General features: G+C 58.1%; 1 protein-coding gene across 2 annotated transcripts in view; it reads left to right on the forward strand.

Moving 5' to 3' along the window:
* GNG7 (G protein subunit gamma 7) overlaps positions 1–16,944 on the forward strand; it is a 152,171-nt gene that overhangs the window by 117,666 nt on the left and 17,561 nt on the right. The window contains exons 3-4 of one of the 2 annotated variants that reach the window (XM_033416832.2): positions 1,708–1,744; positions 4,726–4,814. The gene's annotated coding sequence lies outside the window, so the exon portion shown is untranslated. The remainder of the gene's footprint in view (positions 1–1,707; positions 1,745–4,725; positions 4,815–16,944) is intronic. The other variant, XM_033416831.2, reaches the window with a different exon arrangement.

The following is a 16,944-nucleotide window of genomic DNA, read 5'->3' on the forward strand; positions in this document are numbered from 1 at the left end:
ACTTCCTTAAGACAGGGGTCTCATCTGGGGGTGACTCTGCCTCCAGAGGACACTGGGCCCTGTCTGGGGACATCTGTGGCTATTAGGACTGGGGGGCTGCTGGCATCGAGGGGGTGGGGGTCAGGGACACTGCTTCACACCCCACGGTGCCCAGGACGCCCCGACGTCAACAGTGCCGGGGGGCAGAAGCCCTGCTTTAGAGAAAGCTGCCCCAGGGACTTCCCTGGAGGCCCAGTGGTTAGGACTCCGAGCTTCCACTGCAGGGGGTGAAGGTTCGATCCCTCGTCAGGGAACTAAGATCCCGCGTGCCACGCGGTGTGGCCAAAAGAAATAGTGAAACTGCCCCAGCCAGCTCCTTCCTGTGGCTGAGACTCGGCTGGGTCTCCCCCCCTGCGCCCCCCGCCCCACCCCGTGGTCTCTGATGCCAGCCCCCTGGGGCCCAGGGCCACTGAGAAAGGCCCTGTGGCCCTCGGCGCTGGCCCTGGAGTGGCGGCAGCAGCATGTCCCTTTGTGTAGGTGGAAAAAACCCCTGTAGGTTTGTGGAAAGAGCTAATGTTTATGAAGGAAGAGGGGCCAGCTCTCCGAGACCGAAGGGGACCTGGAGGGAAACAGCCTCGCCCGAGGCAGGCCCCGCAGCTCAGGAAGCCTGGCCTGCACTGGGCAGGGGCTTCTGTTGACCTCCCCACAGCAAGCCCACGGTGGAATGGGCCCCGAGCAAGGGCCTGCCTAGAACTCGAGGGTGGTCAAGCTGCTGGCTTGTGAACTGTGGTCAGTGGCCCGGCAGCTGCCGGGGGTCCCTGCCCCCGGAGCAGAGGCTGAGGCATCCTTCTGGCCGAGCAGGACGTGTAGCCCCGCAGCAGAGGACAGGCCTCCGTAGCCACAAACGGGAGGCTGGTGCTGGCCGCCTGGAGGGGACGGGGTTACCGCTCACCTCTCCCTCCTGGCCTTGGTGGGTGCCTCCCCAGGCGCTGCAGTGTGGAGAGTGGGGTGGAGGCTGGCGTCCAGCCTCAGGGTCACCCTGACAGCTGGACGTGGCGGCCCCAGGGCCCCTCATTGCTGTGTGCATCAATCATCAGAAAGAGACTGGACTCCGTCCAGGGTTCCGCTTGGAGCAGTGGGTCCCATCCCCCGGAAGGCCAGCGGCTTCAAAGTACCAGAGCCCACCCCGCCCCCGGGGTCCGATCACGGGGACTTCCATACTTTCCCGGTGACCTCCTGGCCCCAGGCGGCCAGCCTCAGATCCCTCGCCTTCCTGGCCCCGTATACCTGTCACCTCTTCCACCCGGGGTTAATTGCTTTGCCCCGAGATCGCTTTTTCTACCTCTCCCTTTTTGGCCCCGGCAAGTGGCTTCCATCAAAACCGAAAACCAGACGTGGAAAAACCCCAAGCGTGACGCATCAAGGCTCGGTTCCATTTCAAGGCTTGGGGTCCCCGTGTCCTGAGATGGAATAATACAAGTTCCGGACAAAAACTCAACTCCCCCCTCCCCAGAGAAACACAGTTGTCTCTCCTGAATGGATCGGTGTAAAGAATAGAGTGAAATCTCCAGAGGCACCCCCGTTCCTTCTCTGGAGGACACGGCCGGTTCCAAACCAAATGCCACATTTTCAGTGACAGCCAAGTATCTCTCTGAGAAAAGCTGGAGCTAATTACGTTAAAAATATTTAACCGTGATTTTTTTTTTTCCTCTCTCTCTCTCTAAACAGGGTCAAACAGTGCTGCTTCTTGGAAAAACTGAAAAAGGTATGTAGCGTTTTCTCTTACTTCACGAGCTTGGAATCCCTTGTTTTCGAGCAAAGGAACAAACAAGCCAGAGTGTTTCGTGCGCACATGACACACTGGGAATTGTGTCACCGTGAAACGAGCTCCGGGCTCCCAGCCAGGAAACCCGAGTTCAAATCCCAGGTCCACCTCTGAGAGGCTCTGCCATGTCTGGGCGGGTTCCTTTCATCTCCCTGCAGAGGAAATAACACTCTGTGACTTCCCAAGCGTGGTGCCCGCCGTTCGCGAAGGGGGCCGTCCAGCAGGTTGGAAATGTGCGCCTTTCCAGGAAGTGGTCCATTTCGTGTAGATTACCTAATCCGCTGGCAACCTTGGTCCCCAGCACCCTCCTACAGCCCTTCCCACTTCCAGGAGCTCAGTGGTCACGCCTGGCTCTGGTCCCCCGGCGTCTTCCCCCTTTTTCTCCCCATCAGTCTGGCTAAAGGCCAGGATCGCCCCTCTTCTCAAAGGACCAGTTTCAGTTTCTCAGGCCGCCCTCTGGTTTCTCTGGTCTGTTTCATTTATCTCCGGCTCTGTCATTTCCTTCCTCCTGTGGGCTTTGGGTTTCGCTTGCCCTTCCTGTCCTCGTTCCTTCAGGTGTCAAGTCGGGTCGTGGATCTGGGACCTTCCCCGATGCGCCCTCTGCAGCTGTCACTCGCTGCCCCCAGCGCCCGCATCCCGCAGGTTTCAGCAGGTCGCGTTCTCAGGCCAGGCGCTTTGCACCTTCTCCTCAGCCCCACTGCTCGTCTGAGCGCGTGTGGTTTAATTTCCACGGGTTCCGTGACCGCTCTGGGAAGGAAAGGGCATCGGGACGCCTTTCTCGGTGACTGGACGTTGTTGGGAGTATGGCTGAAATGGGATTCTCTTGGGGACCCTTCGTGGGGCTAGCTGAGAACATGGAGGGAGGGCTGGTTTGAGGTGGGGGGCGCTTCGCTCTGGACCCCCGGCTTCACTGCTTCGTCCCTGAGCCTCTCTCTGAACGCCTGCTTCATACAGCTGGAGGGGGGTGGGGTGTGAGGCCCGAGGACACGGGGCTTGATCGGCTGTGAGGTTTGGGGGTCCGGGGTGGAGGTGGCTAGAGCAGAGGCTGAGACAGAATCCCCTGAAGTCGCTCGCTGGGGCCGCCATCACAAAGTACCACCGACTGGGGGGCTTGCAACCGCAGAAACGCGTCCTCACGCTGTTCCGGAGGCCGGAAGTCCGAGATCCAGGTGCGGCAGACCCCCGCCTCTCCCTCTACAGGCTCCGGGGAGGGTCCTCCCTGCCTCTTCTGGCCTCTGGTGGTTTCCAGCATCCCTGGAGGCCTTGGTTTGTGGCTGCATCCCCCCAGCCGCTGCCTCCTCTTCACATGGCCTCCCCCGTGTGTGCGCATGTCCCGTTCTCGTGCAGACACCAGTCACTGCGTTTAGGGCCCCACCCCACCCCAGTACAATCTCATCTTAACTAGTTACATCTGCAGTGACCCTATTTCCAAATGAGGCCCCAGGTATCAGGACTTAGGACTTGAATGTGTCTTTGGGGACACACTTTAGCCCACAGCCCTCCTGGCTCTGTGTGCCCTTTGCAGCCAGGAGGTCCCAGAGGGTACCCAGTGCCCATGGCACTGGGATGGCAGCGCCCTGGGCCACAGAGAAGCCAGAGGGCGCTGGGGCTCCCTCCCCGTCTCTGAGGGACTGTGTGCTCTCCCTCCCTCTAGGATCTTCCTTCGGGGCTTCCCCTCAAGGCCTCTGGTTTGGCCAGTGCCGCCCTGGGCCCCCCGACCCCTGGCAGTAGCCCCGGTAGGGGAGACAGGCTTTCATCTGCAGCCTCCACGCGGCTCCGTGAGCAGAGCTAATGCCCCCCTTCAGCCCCGAGCCCCCGTGTCAGCCACGCCTGAGCAGGGTCAGAGTCTCCAGCAACCACCCCCGCCAGCACCCTCAGCCCAGGCTTTCATGCTTCCAGGCACAGGGTGCTCACTCCCTGAGTCCCAAAGGGCTTTGAGCGGTGGCCGCTGATCGGGGTGGCGGCCCGGCTGAGTCCCTGGGACCCGGGTCCCTGCCGCAGCCCAGGGTGTGGCTTGGAGCGCTCATTTCACGTCCCATACTTGCGAGATGGGGATGAGAACTCCCAGGGGGCCTAAGGAGGACTGCAGACGCTGACGCAGGCCTGGCCCACGCAGGGCTCCTCCTTAACTGTAGTGCTCACACGTGGAGGCTCACCTCCCTCCTGCCTGCACTCCTCGGGCCCTTTTGCCCCTGAGGATGCCACACCTCTCTGCAAGCGGCCCAGGCAGAGCCGGCCCAGAGTGAGGAAAGCCGGGCACCCGCCCCGAGCGCAGAACTTAAGGGGGCATTGAAAAATGCAGTCATCGCTATGCTGTATCTTAACATAGCAATATGTCCTAAAAATCAAAATAAATGCCCCCCAAAAAATCCATGGTCAAGATTAAAAAAAATTTATTTTTTTGGCCGTGCCACACGGCTTGTGGGATCTTGGCTCCCCGACCAGGGATCGAACCCTCGCCCCCTGCAGTGGACGCTCAGAGTCCTAACCACTGGACTGCCAGGGAACTCCGAAGATTAGAATTTCAATTAAAGAGGGGATTGCTGGGCTTCCCTGGTGGCGCAGTGGTTGAGAGTCCGCCTGCCGATGCAGGGGACATGGGTTCGTGCCCCGGTCCGGGAAGATCCCACATGCCACAGAGTGGCTGGGCCCGTGAGCCATGGCCGCTGAGCCTGCGCGTCCAGAGCCTGTGCTCCGCAACGGGAGAGGCCACAACAGTGAGAGGCCCGCGTACCATCAAAAAAATAATAATAATAAAGAGGGGATTGCTTTGCCCTAACCCCAGCCCCATCAGATCCTGTCCCTAATGAAAACCTTGACATGTGATTCATCCTGGATATTTTGCATTCATTTTGACTTCTTAAAAAAAATATTGCATGAAAGTATGTGATCACGGTGACCGACTTTTCGGTGCCCCTTAGATTCTGTGCCTGGGGCGGACGCCTTGCCATCCTCACCCCAGCCTGGCTGGCGAGAACGGTGGTGACAAAGATGATGACTTGAAACGCAGGTACTCCCCAGTGGTCACCAGATACCCTCATCTTGGTCTTTTCACGCTCTCCATCAGTGGACCACAGGTCCGCAGCCCCTTTTCCTGATAGGGAGGCCAGTGCTCAGTTGCTTCTGGTCCCCGGGGACACACACGTGTACAGGGATCACAGCAGAGCCACCCTCCGCCAGGCTCAGGTGTCAGGAGAGCGGCTGGGGCCGCGGCCGCGTGGCCTTGTGCTGCAGGGTTAGGCCCACACACTACAGCACCTGCCAGCAGGGAGGACACAAAGCTCCAGCCCATGACTTCGGCCGGCTCCACCCGGGCCCCGGCCCACTCCCAGGCACCTGGCCGGCCCACTGCTGACCGCCCGCCCACCACTTCCTCATCCCCCGCTGCAGACCCCACTCGGCAGCCCGGCTGGTGTCTGTCAGGTGCCTCCTGTGAGCCAGACCCGGCTGCTTGGTCTCATTTTGTCCTGGTAGAAGCCTTGGGGAGCGGGTTTTCTCATCTCCATTTTATAGGTGAGGAAACTGAGGCTTAGCTGCAGAGAGACTCAGCAAGGCCCCAGGCTGGTGGACCATGGGGCCAGGGTTCCAGCTCCTTTCTCTCCACCCACAAGGCACCTGGCAGTCCGTATTAGTCAGGGCTCTCCAGAGAAACAGAACCAACAGGATGTGTGTACACAGAGAGAGTTATTTTAAGGAATTGATTATGGAGGCTGCAGGGTGGAGACCCAAGAGCCGACGCCAAAGGCAGTCACTGGAGAATTCCCTTCCGCTCAGGAGAGGCCCTCCACCTCCACATGCCCCACAGTCTCATCCAGAAACACCCTCATAGAAGTATCCAAAAGAACAACTGGGCACAGACATATCTGGGCATCTCGTGGCCCAGCCAAATTGACACGTAAAATTAACCATCCCGTAGTCTTTTTACTTTTTTTTTTTTTTTGCGGTATGCGGGCCTCTCACCGCTGTGGCCTCTCCCGTTGCGGAGCACAGGCTCCGGATGCGCAGGCCCAGCGGGCATGGCTCACGGGCCCAGCCGCTCTGCGGCATGTGGGATCTTCCCGGACCAGGGCACGAACCCGTGTCCCCTGCATTGGCAGACGGACTCTCAACCACTGCACCACCAGGGAAGCCCCTTTTTACTTTTTTTTTAAAGACCAGGTTCTATTTTCTATTTTATTTTATTTACTTAAATACTTATTTATTTATTGGCTGCATCGGGTCTTAGTTGCGGCACTCAGGATCTTTCGTTGTGCCTCACGGGCTTCAATCTAATTGTGGCGAGTGGGCTCGGTAGTTGTGGCATGCAGGCTTAGTTGCCCCGCGGCATGTGGGATCTTAGTTCCCTGACCAGGGATTGAACCAGTGTCCCCTGCATTGGAAGACGCTTTTTTTTTTTTTAATTTCATTTATTTTATTTATTTATTTATTTTTGGCTGCGCTGGGTCTTCATTGCTGCGTGAGGGCTTTTCTCTAGTTGTGGCCAGCGGGCTTCTCTTGTTGCAGAGCATGGGCTCTAGGCACGCAGGCTTCAGTAGCTGTGGCTCACAGGCTCAGTAGTTGTGGCTCACGGGCTCTAGAGTGCAGGCTCAGTAGTTGTGGTGCACGGGGTTAGTTGCTCCGCGGCATGTGGGATCTTCCCGGACCAGGGCTCGAACCCGTGTCCCTTGCATCGGCAGGCGGATTCTTAACCACTGCGCCACCAGGGAAGCCCTGAAGACGGATTCTTAACCACTGGACCACCAAGGAAGTCCCAGTCTTTTTTCTTTTTTAAATTTGTTAATGACAAAGTCACAACTTGGCACCAGGTCTATTGACCGCAAGCCCAAGTTCCCTCCCATCCACTCACCCACCAGGTTTGTATTGGTGATATGTTCTGAGGAAATGGAATTCTGCTTGGTTGAATTCTTTAATTCAAAGATAAACTCAGCACAGTTCATCTCTTTTCCAATTATTGGGTTTGGGAGAATTTGAGCAGTGGTGATTTTGCCAACTTTTCTCTTAGAGACAAAAAGATGGGACTTCCCTGGTGGCGCAGTGGTTAAGAATCCGCCTGCCAATGCAGGAGACGCGGGTTCGAGCCCTGGTCCCAGAAGATCCCACATGCCGCAGAGCAACTAAGCCCGTGCGCCACAACTACTGAGCCCATGTGCCGCAACTACTGAAGCCTGCGTGCCTAGATCCCGTGCTCCACAACAAGAGAAGCCACTGCAACGAGAAGCCCACACACCTCAACGAAGAGTAGCCCTCGCTTGCTGCAAGTAGAGAAAGCCCGCGTGTGGCCAAAAAATAAATAATTAAATAAACAAATTTAGTTTTAAAAAAAAAAAAAAGATGTCATTTGACCAGTTTCCTGCTGAACAGAGACTAGAATTATCAGAATTTTCTTGGCCGTATAATGCAATGAAAAAATGGTAAAGAAGTCTCCACACATATCTGGGCATCCTATGGCCCAGCCAAGCTGACATGTAAAATTAACCATCGCATAGTCTCCCAGGCTGCATGGCCCCTTGCCCACCTGGATAGGACCCCTCAGAGCCCTCGGGGGCCATCGCCACTTTCCCTGAGAGTCAGGATAGGGCCAGAAGTGGGAGTTCAGTGAAAAGCTACAAGCTCAGATATTTGTACAGAAATGTGCACAGCAGCACGATTCACAGCAGCCGAAGGTGGACACAACCCCACTGTCCATCAGTAGATGATGGATACACCCACCGTGTCCCTCCCCACACGGGAGCATCACTCAGCCACGAAAAGGGGGGGTGCAGCCCTGACACTCACTACCACGTGGACGGACCCTGAGAACACGATGCTCACTGAGAGAAGCCAGACACAGGATACACAGTGTGTGATTCCATTGGTTGGAAATGTCCAGAACAGGCAGATCCACAGACACACAGAGTTGGTGGTTAGTGGTTGTCAGGGGCTGGGGAGGGGGTGGGAGTAACTGCTGATGGGGATGGGGCTTCTTTTTGGGGTGATGGAATGTTCTGGAATCAGAAAGAGGTGATGGTTGCACAGTAACGTGAATGCACTAAATGCCACTGAATTGTACACTTAAAAATGGTTAAAATAGCAAATGTTATGTCACACATATATATTTTTACAATCTTTAAAATTTAATAATGTAATATACCAGAAAACCATTGAGTGAGTGAACACTTTCAGTGGTGAACTGTTTGTTTTCTGACTTTCTGTCTCAGCAAAGCTGTCAACAGGGAAAAGAGGAGGAAGCACAGAGCATGCTGAGGGGTCGGGGGTGGGCCGTCAGAGCTGCTGAATCACAGCGATTTGTTTTCTTTCCCGTGTCCCCAGCATCTCGTGGCTACGCCGGGGTAACGGGGACAGACGTTGGGAAATGTTCCGCAGGGCAGGCGTGAGCGGTGAAACACAGGAACAGAATTCTAGTCCTGCCGGGCTCGGTCCCAGCAGGTGCTTGGCATGACAGAGCCCCCATCCCCGCCGTGCCTGGTGCGGTACCCATCTGGGTGCAAGTGAGACCCTCCGGCACATCTGCAGGGAGTGCTGGCGGGACAGACAGCAAGGGAGGAGGCAGGGCTGTGATTTCCCAGGTGGGAAATCCTGGACTTTCGCAGCAGGGTTCCAGGTGATTTGTTTTAAAAGGCAGCAAGGAGTGACGAACGGTTTTCTTTCAACATGGCTCTTTGGCTTGGAATTGATGGATCAGCAAACTTCTCTCTTCACTGGTGTGGTTCCTTCCCCGCCACAACCTTGGGAGTCACAGTTGGCCACGGCCTGGGACTGGCTTCTCAAAGCAGGACACACAGCGGTACCTTCCTAGGGCAGTCATTTCAGTCAAAGGCTTTGGGGTCAGGAGGGAGACGTTATTATTTTTTTTATGTTAGTTTTGTATTTTCTATTTGTATTATTTTTACAGTCACATAGATTAATTTAGGAGTGGCAGGCCCAACTGACATGACATCGTAGGAAAAAATGAGGGAACGTCGACAGGCCACATCAGGCCACATCCCCTTCCATCTCCTCCGGACCTGGGTCCTCTCTGCAGGTTGTGCTTCTCTGCTGTATTAGTTAGCGATGCTGCATGACAAATACCCCCAAGCTCCACCCACTTATCATCTCACAGTGAGTCAGGGGTCCAGGCACAGCCTAACGGGGTCCTCTGCTCAGGGTCCCAGCAGGCCACCATCCAGGTGCCAACTGGGCTTCATTCTTACCCAGAGGCTTGACTGGGGGAGAATCTGCTCCAGGGTCCCTTGGGGTATTGGCAGAATTTGTGGCCTGCAGCTGCAGGACTGTCGGCAGCTCCTAGGGGTCACCCACCGCTCCTGGCCACATGCACTTTTTTTTTTAGATTTATTTTTATTTATTTATTTGGCTGTGCCAGCTCTTAGTTGCAGCATGTGGGATCCTCGTTGCGGCATGCAGGACCCTTTAGTTGCAGCATGTGGACTCCCACTTGGGGCATTCAGGATCTAGTTCCCCGACCAGGGATTGAACCTGGGCCCCTGGCCTTGGGAGGGCAGAGTCTTACCCGCTGGACCACCAGGGAAGTCCCCATGTGCACTTTTTTTATCTTTTTAAATAGATTTATTGATTTATTTATTTATGGCTGCGTTGGGTCCTCATTGCTGCGCGCGGGCTTTCTCTAGTTGCGGCAAGTGGGGGCTACACTTCGCTGCGGTGCGTGGGCCTCTCACTGTGGTGCCTTCTCCTGTTGTGGAACACAGGCTCTGGGGGCACAGGCTTCAGTAGTTGTGGCACGCAGTCTCAGTAGTTGTGGCTTGCGGGCTCTAGAGCACAGGCTCAGTAGTTGTGGCGCTCGCGCCTAGTTGCTCCACGGCATGTGGGATCTTCCCGGACCAGGGCTTGAACCCGTGTCCCCTGCATTGGCAGGCGGTTTCCCAACCACCGAGCCACCAGGGAAGCCCCCCACGTGCACTTCTTAAACACAGTCGCCTGCCTCATCAGGCCAGCAAGGAGGGTCTCTAGGGGCGAGGGCAGAAGTCCGAGCAGCTCTGCCTGGCCTTCTCTGAGAACACACCCACTGGCTGCCCTGCACCAGTCCCTGAGGATCCCATGAGGTCACGTCCGTGCCTTCTGTGCACCTTCTCCACTTCCTGTGTGCAGTGCGGCCCAAGCCACCTCTCCCAAGTCCTGCAGAGACCCTGAGAGCTGGGCACCCAGCCCCAAGGCAGCCACGGTTCCCCTTTCCAGTGAGAGCCGCAGGAGACCTCAGCGCTTCCTGGGCAGCCCTGCACTTGGCCGCATTTCTGCATTAACGAGAAAAGGCGTCATGGAATTTGGACAGGCGAGAAACGGGATGTCAATGTGAACAGAACCAGACACTTCATCTCATTGTTAGAAATTCCACGCAGGTCATCGAAACCTCGTCTTGGGGCAGAGACCGCCGGGAAGCCGAGATTAACTCCCTCTCGCCAGGCGCGTTCTACAGACCCAGTGCTGGTCCCTGCACCCCTGCTGCCTCCTGTGGGTACCTGGGCCCCGAGATCCCTCCTTCCCTCCCTCCTGCTCACTGGGGCTCCTTGGACGCTGGGCTGTCAATGGGGTAGCTGTGATTGGCCCTCTCTGGAAGGTTCCGCCGTGCTCCCCAGCCGTGTCCCCAGATGAGAACACAGCCCAGCAACACCTCCGTTGGGGCCGAAATTTGCATCCCAGACCAAGACTGCTGCTTCTCTGCCCCACCCCCCCGGGTGCTGCGTTTGAAGGTCAAGCTTCCAGCCAAGACACACAAGGGTCAGCACCCGAGTAGGGGGTTCCGTCCAGATGTCCTAATGCTTTGTTTTAGTGCCGGGCAGCCTGAGCTTTGACCCCAAGCCCCTGTGTCCGCACCTCATGGGCACCTGGGTCCCCTCGGGAGTTTGGACACTGAGGATGCATGGCGGGCCCGGAGGAGGTGCCCAGGAGCCACGTTGGTGGCCTCAGCCCACCCGGTCTTCTCAAGTGAACCCGGCGGGACCAAAATAATGTATGTATTTCACAGGAAAGAGGCTCCCAGGCAGGCACACTCCTAGCCCATTCGTCAAGGGGTCTCCCCCTGGCCCCCAGTCCACCCAGCACTGCTGCCGTAGCCCAGCCATTCTCCGTGGGGGGCCGTCCTGGGCGCTGCGGGATGTGGAGCAGCGTCCCTGACCCCACCCACTCGATGCCGGGAGCCCCCCAGAGGGAAGACCAGAGATGTCTCTAGACATCCCCCGTGTCCCCTGGGGGCAGGAGCGCCCCGGTGAGACCCCTTGTTCTAGAGCCTGGCGCCTCACACAGGCACATCTCTGAAACCGTTCGAGTAATCTCACCATTGGCCCTTTTTTTTTTTTTTTTAAACATGAAAAATGTCCCTAACTACAGCTAGCCCTTAGGGAGAGCCTCTGTGGGTCTGTTTGGTTCCGGCACTTTCCAACCACATCAGAGGTGGAGTAACCTGCTCAGTAACCACTGGTCATTCTGATGCTGGGGTGTTGAGGCTTCAATGCCCTGGGTGTTGGCCATCAACCCAGAACCCAGAGCAAAGAGCCAGAGGCCATGACCCGGGCCCGAGGTCCGTCCGCAGCAGCACGTGTGCCCCGGGCAGGCCATCCCCACTCTGCAGGGTGGGCCATCCTGGGCACGTGCCCGCGAGTGGCATCCACTACGGACTTCAGGTGCGGCCAGTGCTCTGCCCCTGGCAGCCTGATCCTGGGGGCCTGTCCTGGGACAGAGATTGGCCCTGGGGACAGAGTGAGTTCCTGGAAGGAGCCTCCTTGGTAAATGCCCTGCACTGCAGCCACCAGTCCCTTCCATCCAGATGGTCCTTTGGTGCCCAGCTTCAGCCACGGACCCCAAAGATGTCCCTGTCCTAGTCCCGGGACCTGTGGATGTGTCACTTCACATGGCAGAGGGGACTTTGCAGGCAGGGTTAAGTTAAGGCACCTGAGATGGGGATGACCCTGGATTCCCTGGGGGGCCTAGCGTCATCCCAGGGTCCTTATAAGAGGGAGGCGGGGGCTTCCCTGGTGGCGCAGTGGTTGAGAGTCCGCCTGCCGATGCAGGGGACATGGGTTCGTGCCCCGGTCCGGGAAGATCCCACATGTCGAGGAGCGGCTGGGCCCGTGAGCCATGGCCGCTGAGCCTGCGCGTCCAGAGCCTGTGCTCCGCAACGGGAGAGGCCACAACAGTGAGAGGCCCGAGTACCGCAAAAAAAAAAAAAAAAAAAAAAAAAGAGGGAGGCGGGAGGGTCAGAGGCAGAGAGAGACGGGAGATGCTGCACTGCTGGCTGTGAGGATGCAGGAGGGGCCGCGAGCCAGGGATGCGGCGCCTCTAGAAGCTGGAAAAGGCGGGAACCGATGCTGCCCTGGAGCCTCTGGAGGAACCAGCCCTGCCCACGTGTAGATTTTGACCCAGAGGACCTAGTCAGACTTCTGACCTGCAGAACCGTGAGATAATCAATGTGTATGTTTTTAAGCCACCAAATTTGTGGCAATTTGTGACAGCAGCCACAGGAAGTGCAATGCCAAGGAATGTCCAGGGAGCTGTGTATACCCCAAGAAGGGGTTCTGGTGCAGCCTTGTGCGTGGACAGCAGACCAGGGGCTTCTCAGAGAGGGTGACACTTCATGGGGTTTTGCAGAATGTGTAGGAGTTTGTCCAGGCTCAGGTGGGAAGGCCTGGACCTGCCCTCCCCTCTCTCCCAGCCTCCTGCCCTTTGGCTCCAAGCTGCACCCTCACGGGGCCAGGGTGACAGCATTTCCTCAGTGCCGGGAAGCCGAGAATGGGGGTGACACCCTCCACGGGCGCTTGGCGTGCTGGCCCAGCCCAGTGCCTGGCTTGCACACCCTCACATGACTGCAGTCATCCTCCGGGTGCACAGAGAGGGCCCTTTCTTCTGCTCCCGCATTAGCCACACCGTCACCCTCTGTCATTGTCCGCCCACCTCCCGGCTTGGGCCAAGGGTGGCCGTTTGCCCTGCAGCTCTGTTTTTCCCTCGCTTGTGGGCACCTCATTCATTCCCCTTTTTCTAGCCTTTTCTAAATATAGCTGCCAAGGGACCCGATTTAGCCTGTGCATAAAAGGACCGGCTGACAGGGAGTCACAAGACGCTGGTCTTGGGGGGGGGGCGGGGCAAGCCTCCTGCTGGGAAGCGTCTGCCTGGCAAAGACCCAGCTGGTCTTTTGCAGCCCCCACGTCCCACCAAAGGTCATGATGCCCAAGGTCACAGAAGCCATCACGTGGCCAGCCCTCCCCACGCCAGGCCAGGGTGACCTCGACCCTGGAGAATCTCGGGCCCAGCAGGGAGGCCCGGATCCCGGAGCCCAGAGCCAGCCCTGGCTTGGGGGGGGGCGGGGGGCGGGGATGCCTGCTCGGCTCCTGGTTGTTGGGGGGTTCAAAGAGGTTTTGTCTCCTCACTCGTAGTAAAGTCCAAATGCCAGTGTGGCACCCGTGGCCCTCCGCAGGTCCCCTCTGTCTGTGACCCCTCTTGGAGCCAGGGGCGAGGCCAGGAGGCCACCGCATCCCGGATGCTGGGGACACCGCGAGGCACCTGCCCCTCCCTCTGACTTTCTAATGGCGTGTGCACGTTTCTGTAGGGTCTAGGGCAGGTCTTTCCACCTCGGCACTGCTGACGTCAGAGCTGGGTCATTCTCTGGGGGGTGCGGCGTCCCTGGCACAGTGGGGTGTGGAGCAGCCTCCCTGGTCCCACCCCCTCAATACCAGGAGCCCCCCAGTCGTGACAACCACAGATGCCCTCGACATCGCCCCTGATGGAGACCCCCTGTTCCAGGGGCTTCCATGCCATGGACTGTGACGCAAGGGTACCCCCTGGAGGCGTGCAGGTCTGAGGCCTCGTGCACACAGTAGGTGTGTAAGACGTGCACGGTAATCAACCTGCACGTGGGCACAGCCCTCGGTCAGCCAGCTCCCCGGGCCCTGCAGGAGGGCAGCTTGTTCAAAGAAGCCCAGAGACTGTTCTCTCAAACCTCATGCCTTTCTGTTTTGCTTTGGGATTGATTTTCCTCTTTCAGCACAGCAGCCCGCCTCCTCTTCTTCTGAACACCGTGTACTGGGGGGCGGTTATCCCCCGGGTCGGGGAGAGCCTGCTTTCTCACCCGCGTCTCGTTTGTACTCCTGTCGAATCTCGCTGGAGGTTTGTGTTTTGGGGCGGGGGGTTGTTTTGTTACCTTCCTGTTTAATGGCAGGTGGGGATGGGGGTCAGGCTGCCGGGCCCTGGGAGGCAGGAATTCAGAAGCTTGGTGAGCTGTAAAGCTACCGGTTCCGGAAGTTTTAAAGCAAAATGAAGGCTGTTTCTGTTCTCTCTGAGGACAAGGAATTACTGCCCTCCGCCTGCCTCCCCTCTCTTCCCCTCCCCTCCCGAGAGCAGAGCTCTGTGGGCTGGGGACGAGGCCAGGGACGCAGGCTCCCGCTGCCAGCTGCCCCCCTCCCTCTGCAAGGCCACCTTCTTGGGGCTCTGACTCACCCAGCTCGCCGGCCACACAAGCCCCATCCGCCTGGATGAGGAGGCTATAGAGGAGGGTTTCAGAACGCCTGGAAGCAGCAGGCTTTCTCTGAGCTGAGATTCACTGAGGCCAACTTCCTGTGCCATCAGGGGATGAAATGCATGTGGCACTCATGTCCCAGGGAGCAGGAACCACGGGGAGCAGGTTGGCTGCTAATGGAGAAGCTGCCAGAAACTCCTCTGGCTTTAATGCTTTACCTGCGTCTCAGGGCTGTTAACAAAGAGAATGAGTGCCCTGTCCATGCTCAGCGGAAGGAGTGGGTGCCAGCTGGAATTGTCCCCGGCCCCATGGCCAGCGTGTAGCATGTAGAGTGCTGGGAAGAAGCCAGCCCAACAGTCAGGAGACCCCACTCAGGCCTCCCCTGGCCATTGTATCAGCTATCCGTGCTGCGTAACAAGCTATCACAGACCCAGCAGCTTCCAGCTCTCAGTTCTGGAGGTCAGCAGTCGGGCCATGGTGTGGCTGCCGTCTCTGCTCAGGGTCTCACCAGGCTGCAGTCGAAATGCCTCATCTGGAGCTCATTCAGATTGTTCCAGAATTTGGTTCCTTGCAGGTATAGCAGCGGGGTCCCTCCCACTCTTGCAGCCACCCCCATTTCTGGCCATCTCCAGCTTCAAAGCCAGCAACACAGGGTCTCCCTTGCATGGAATCCCTTTCACACTCACTCCCCTGATTAGAGCAGGCCCACCAAGGATATCCCCTCTCTGTCACCTGTGCCACACGACACAGCCCGGCCCAGAGCTAGATCCCTTCCTATCCTCGGGTCCTGCCCACACTCTAGGGGAGGGTATTGTACAAGGTCACTGGGGGTCATCGTAGATGTGGGTACAGCCCCAAGGATCCCTTGCTAGATTGCTGGTGAAGGTCGGGTGTGACAAATGCCTTGTCATTGCAAGTGGGCCCCCCAGAGGACGTAGGCCCTCCTGTGCATGGCCTAGGGGGGTCACTCCAGGCCACAGGTGAGATCAAGCGCGTTAGCCCTGACTCAGGATGGGCCCTGAAACCAACACCACACAACAAAAAGGAAACCCTCATTCCTGTTTCCCGTGATTCTCCTTATTGTCTTTAACTGTAAAATTCAGGGCAGAAGCATTGCTGTGAGGGGTTCTGACCCAGTACTTCGAAACTGAGGGGGCGGTCCTCCCCGCCCCCCCGGGGACACAGGGCCATGTCTGGGGACACCTGTGGTGGTCATGACTGGGGGGCTTCTGGCATCAAGTGGGTGGGGGCAGAAATGCTGCTCAGGACGGTACCAGTGTCAGCAGTGCCTGGGGGACAGACCCTGAACTAGTCTGTCCTCCTCAGGACATTACGTGGCCTTTGAGGGACACTCTGTCTCTGAGAGCCAGGGCCTCCCAACCCACCTCATCCCAGGCCTATGGGCTCGTGCTGCTTCTGGAAGTGGCGGCCGCAGCTCCCAGGGGAGCAGTTCGTCTCACACTGAGCCCCCAGGGCTGCGGGTCCACGTTCAGTGCACAGAACTGAGAGCCGGGCCGGGACTGTGCCTGGGTATCCGCCTGCCACAGGCAGACCCCTCGGCCAGGGAGGGGTCCCCAGTGGCCCCCTGGCTGCACCGCCTCTTGGGCCACCAGAACCAGGAGCCGCTCCTCAAAGGCCCCGCTCACCTCGCCAGCCGCATTTTTCACATTCTTTTCCCTTTACGCAGCCCAACCAGCCAACTTTCTCAGAAGCCTCTGTGGCATCCCATTCTTTCTCTTCTGGTAAGAAAGCAGCCTTGGCGGCTCGGGTGTCAGTTTATCGAGTGGGCTGGGAGTGGCACTCTTCCCAGCTATGAGAGCTATGTGTGGAATTCACAGGGATCGCTGGCATTTTTGTGTCTTGCTGTCACTGCTTCCTGTGCAGCTGGAAAACACCTCTGAGGGTGGAGATGGCATCACAGGCTGAGCAGGGGGGCACGTCTGCTCTCCCCGGCCTCTAAGCCTGCCTGCCAGAGACACGCCCGGCAGGTTGGGGCTTCCCTAGATGCCCGGGGTGTGTGCCTGATCCACTTTCCCCTGAGCCCTGCTGCTCAGGGCTCGGAGCTCCAGGGTTCCGGCAGGGGCTGGGCCCCCCCAGGCCTGCTGTCTCCTTCTTGGCTTTGCCCGTGAGGACACGAGGCTTAGCCCACCCACGCCCAACGAGGTCTCGGGTACCTATCTGCCACACATTCCCCCCCACCCCGCAGCCATGAGTGATCTGGACACACAGTCACGCCAAGTATCTTGGCAAGACACAGAGGCCAAAAGACATCTTAGAGGTCCTGCATCCGGGCCCGTCCTGCCGCCTTAGAGAGCGCCCGTTACTCCGTCTGACTCGCCCAGGTGGAAGGAAGCAGGCTCGGCCGCCAGGAAACACCAAGCCCACGTCACCAGGAGCAAGGGGACAGAAACGTATCTTGAGAAGGCCTGGGGGGGGGGGGTCCTCTGCGGGGTGCAGAGGTGATGATGCAAAGGTCTCCCAGGCCCACACGTGCAGCCCTGTCGTAAGCTGGCAGGACAGTCTGCTCAAGTCCTTGGGGAAAAGCGTCCAGGACTTCGAGAGCCCCAGAGTCACTTACAAACCACCAGACGGGAGGAGCAACGCTGGGAGTCTGCTGTTTCATCTCACTCGGGGTTTTCTCTGACCCTGGTGGCCGCACAGGCCTGCCCCAGTGTTGTCGATG

Source organism: Orcinus orca, chromosome 3 (assembly GCF_937001465.1).
Source record: "Orcinus orca chromosome 3, mOrcOrc1.1, whole genome shotgun sequence".
NCBI lineage: Eukaryota > Metazoa > Chordata > Mammalia > Artiodactyla > Delphinidae > Orcinus > Orcinus orca.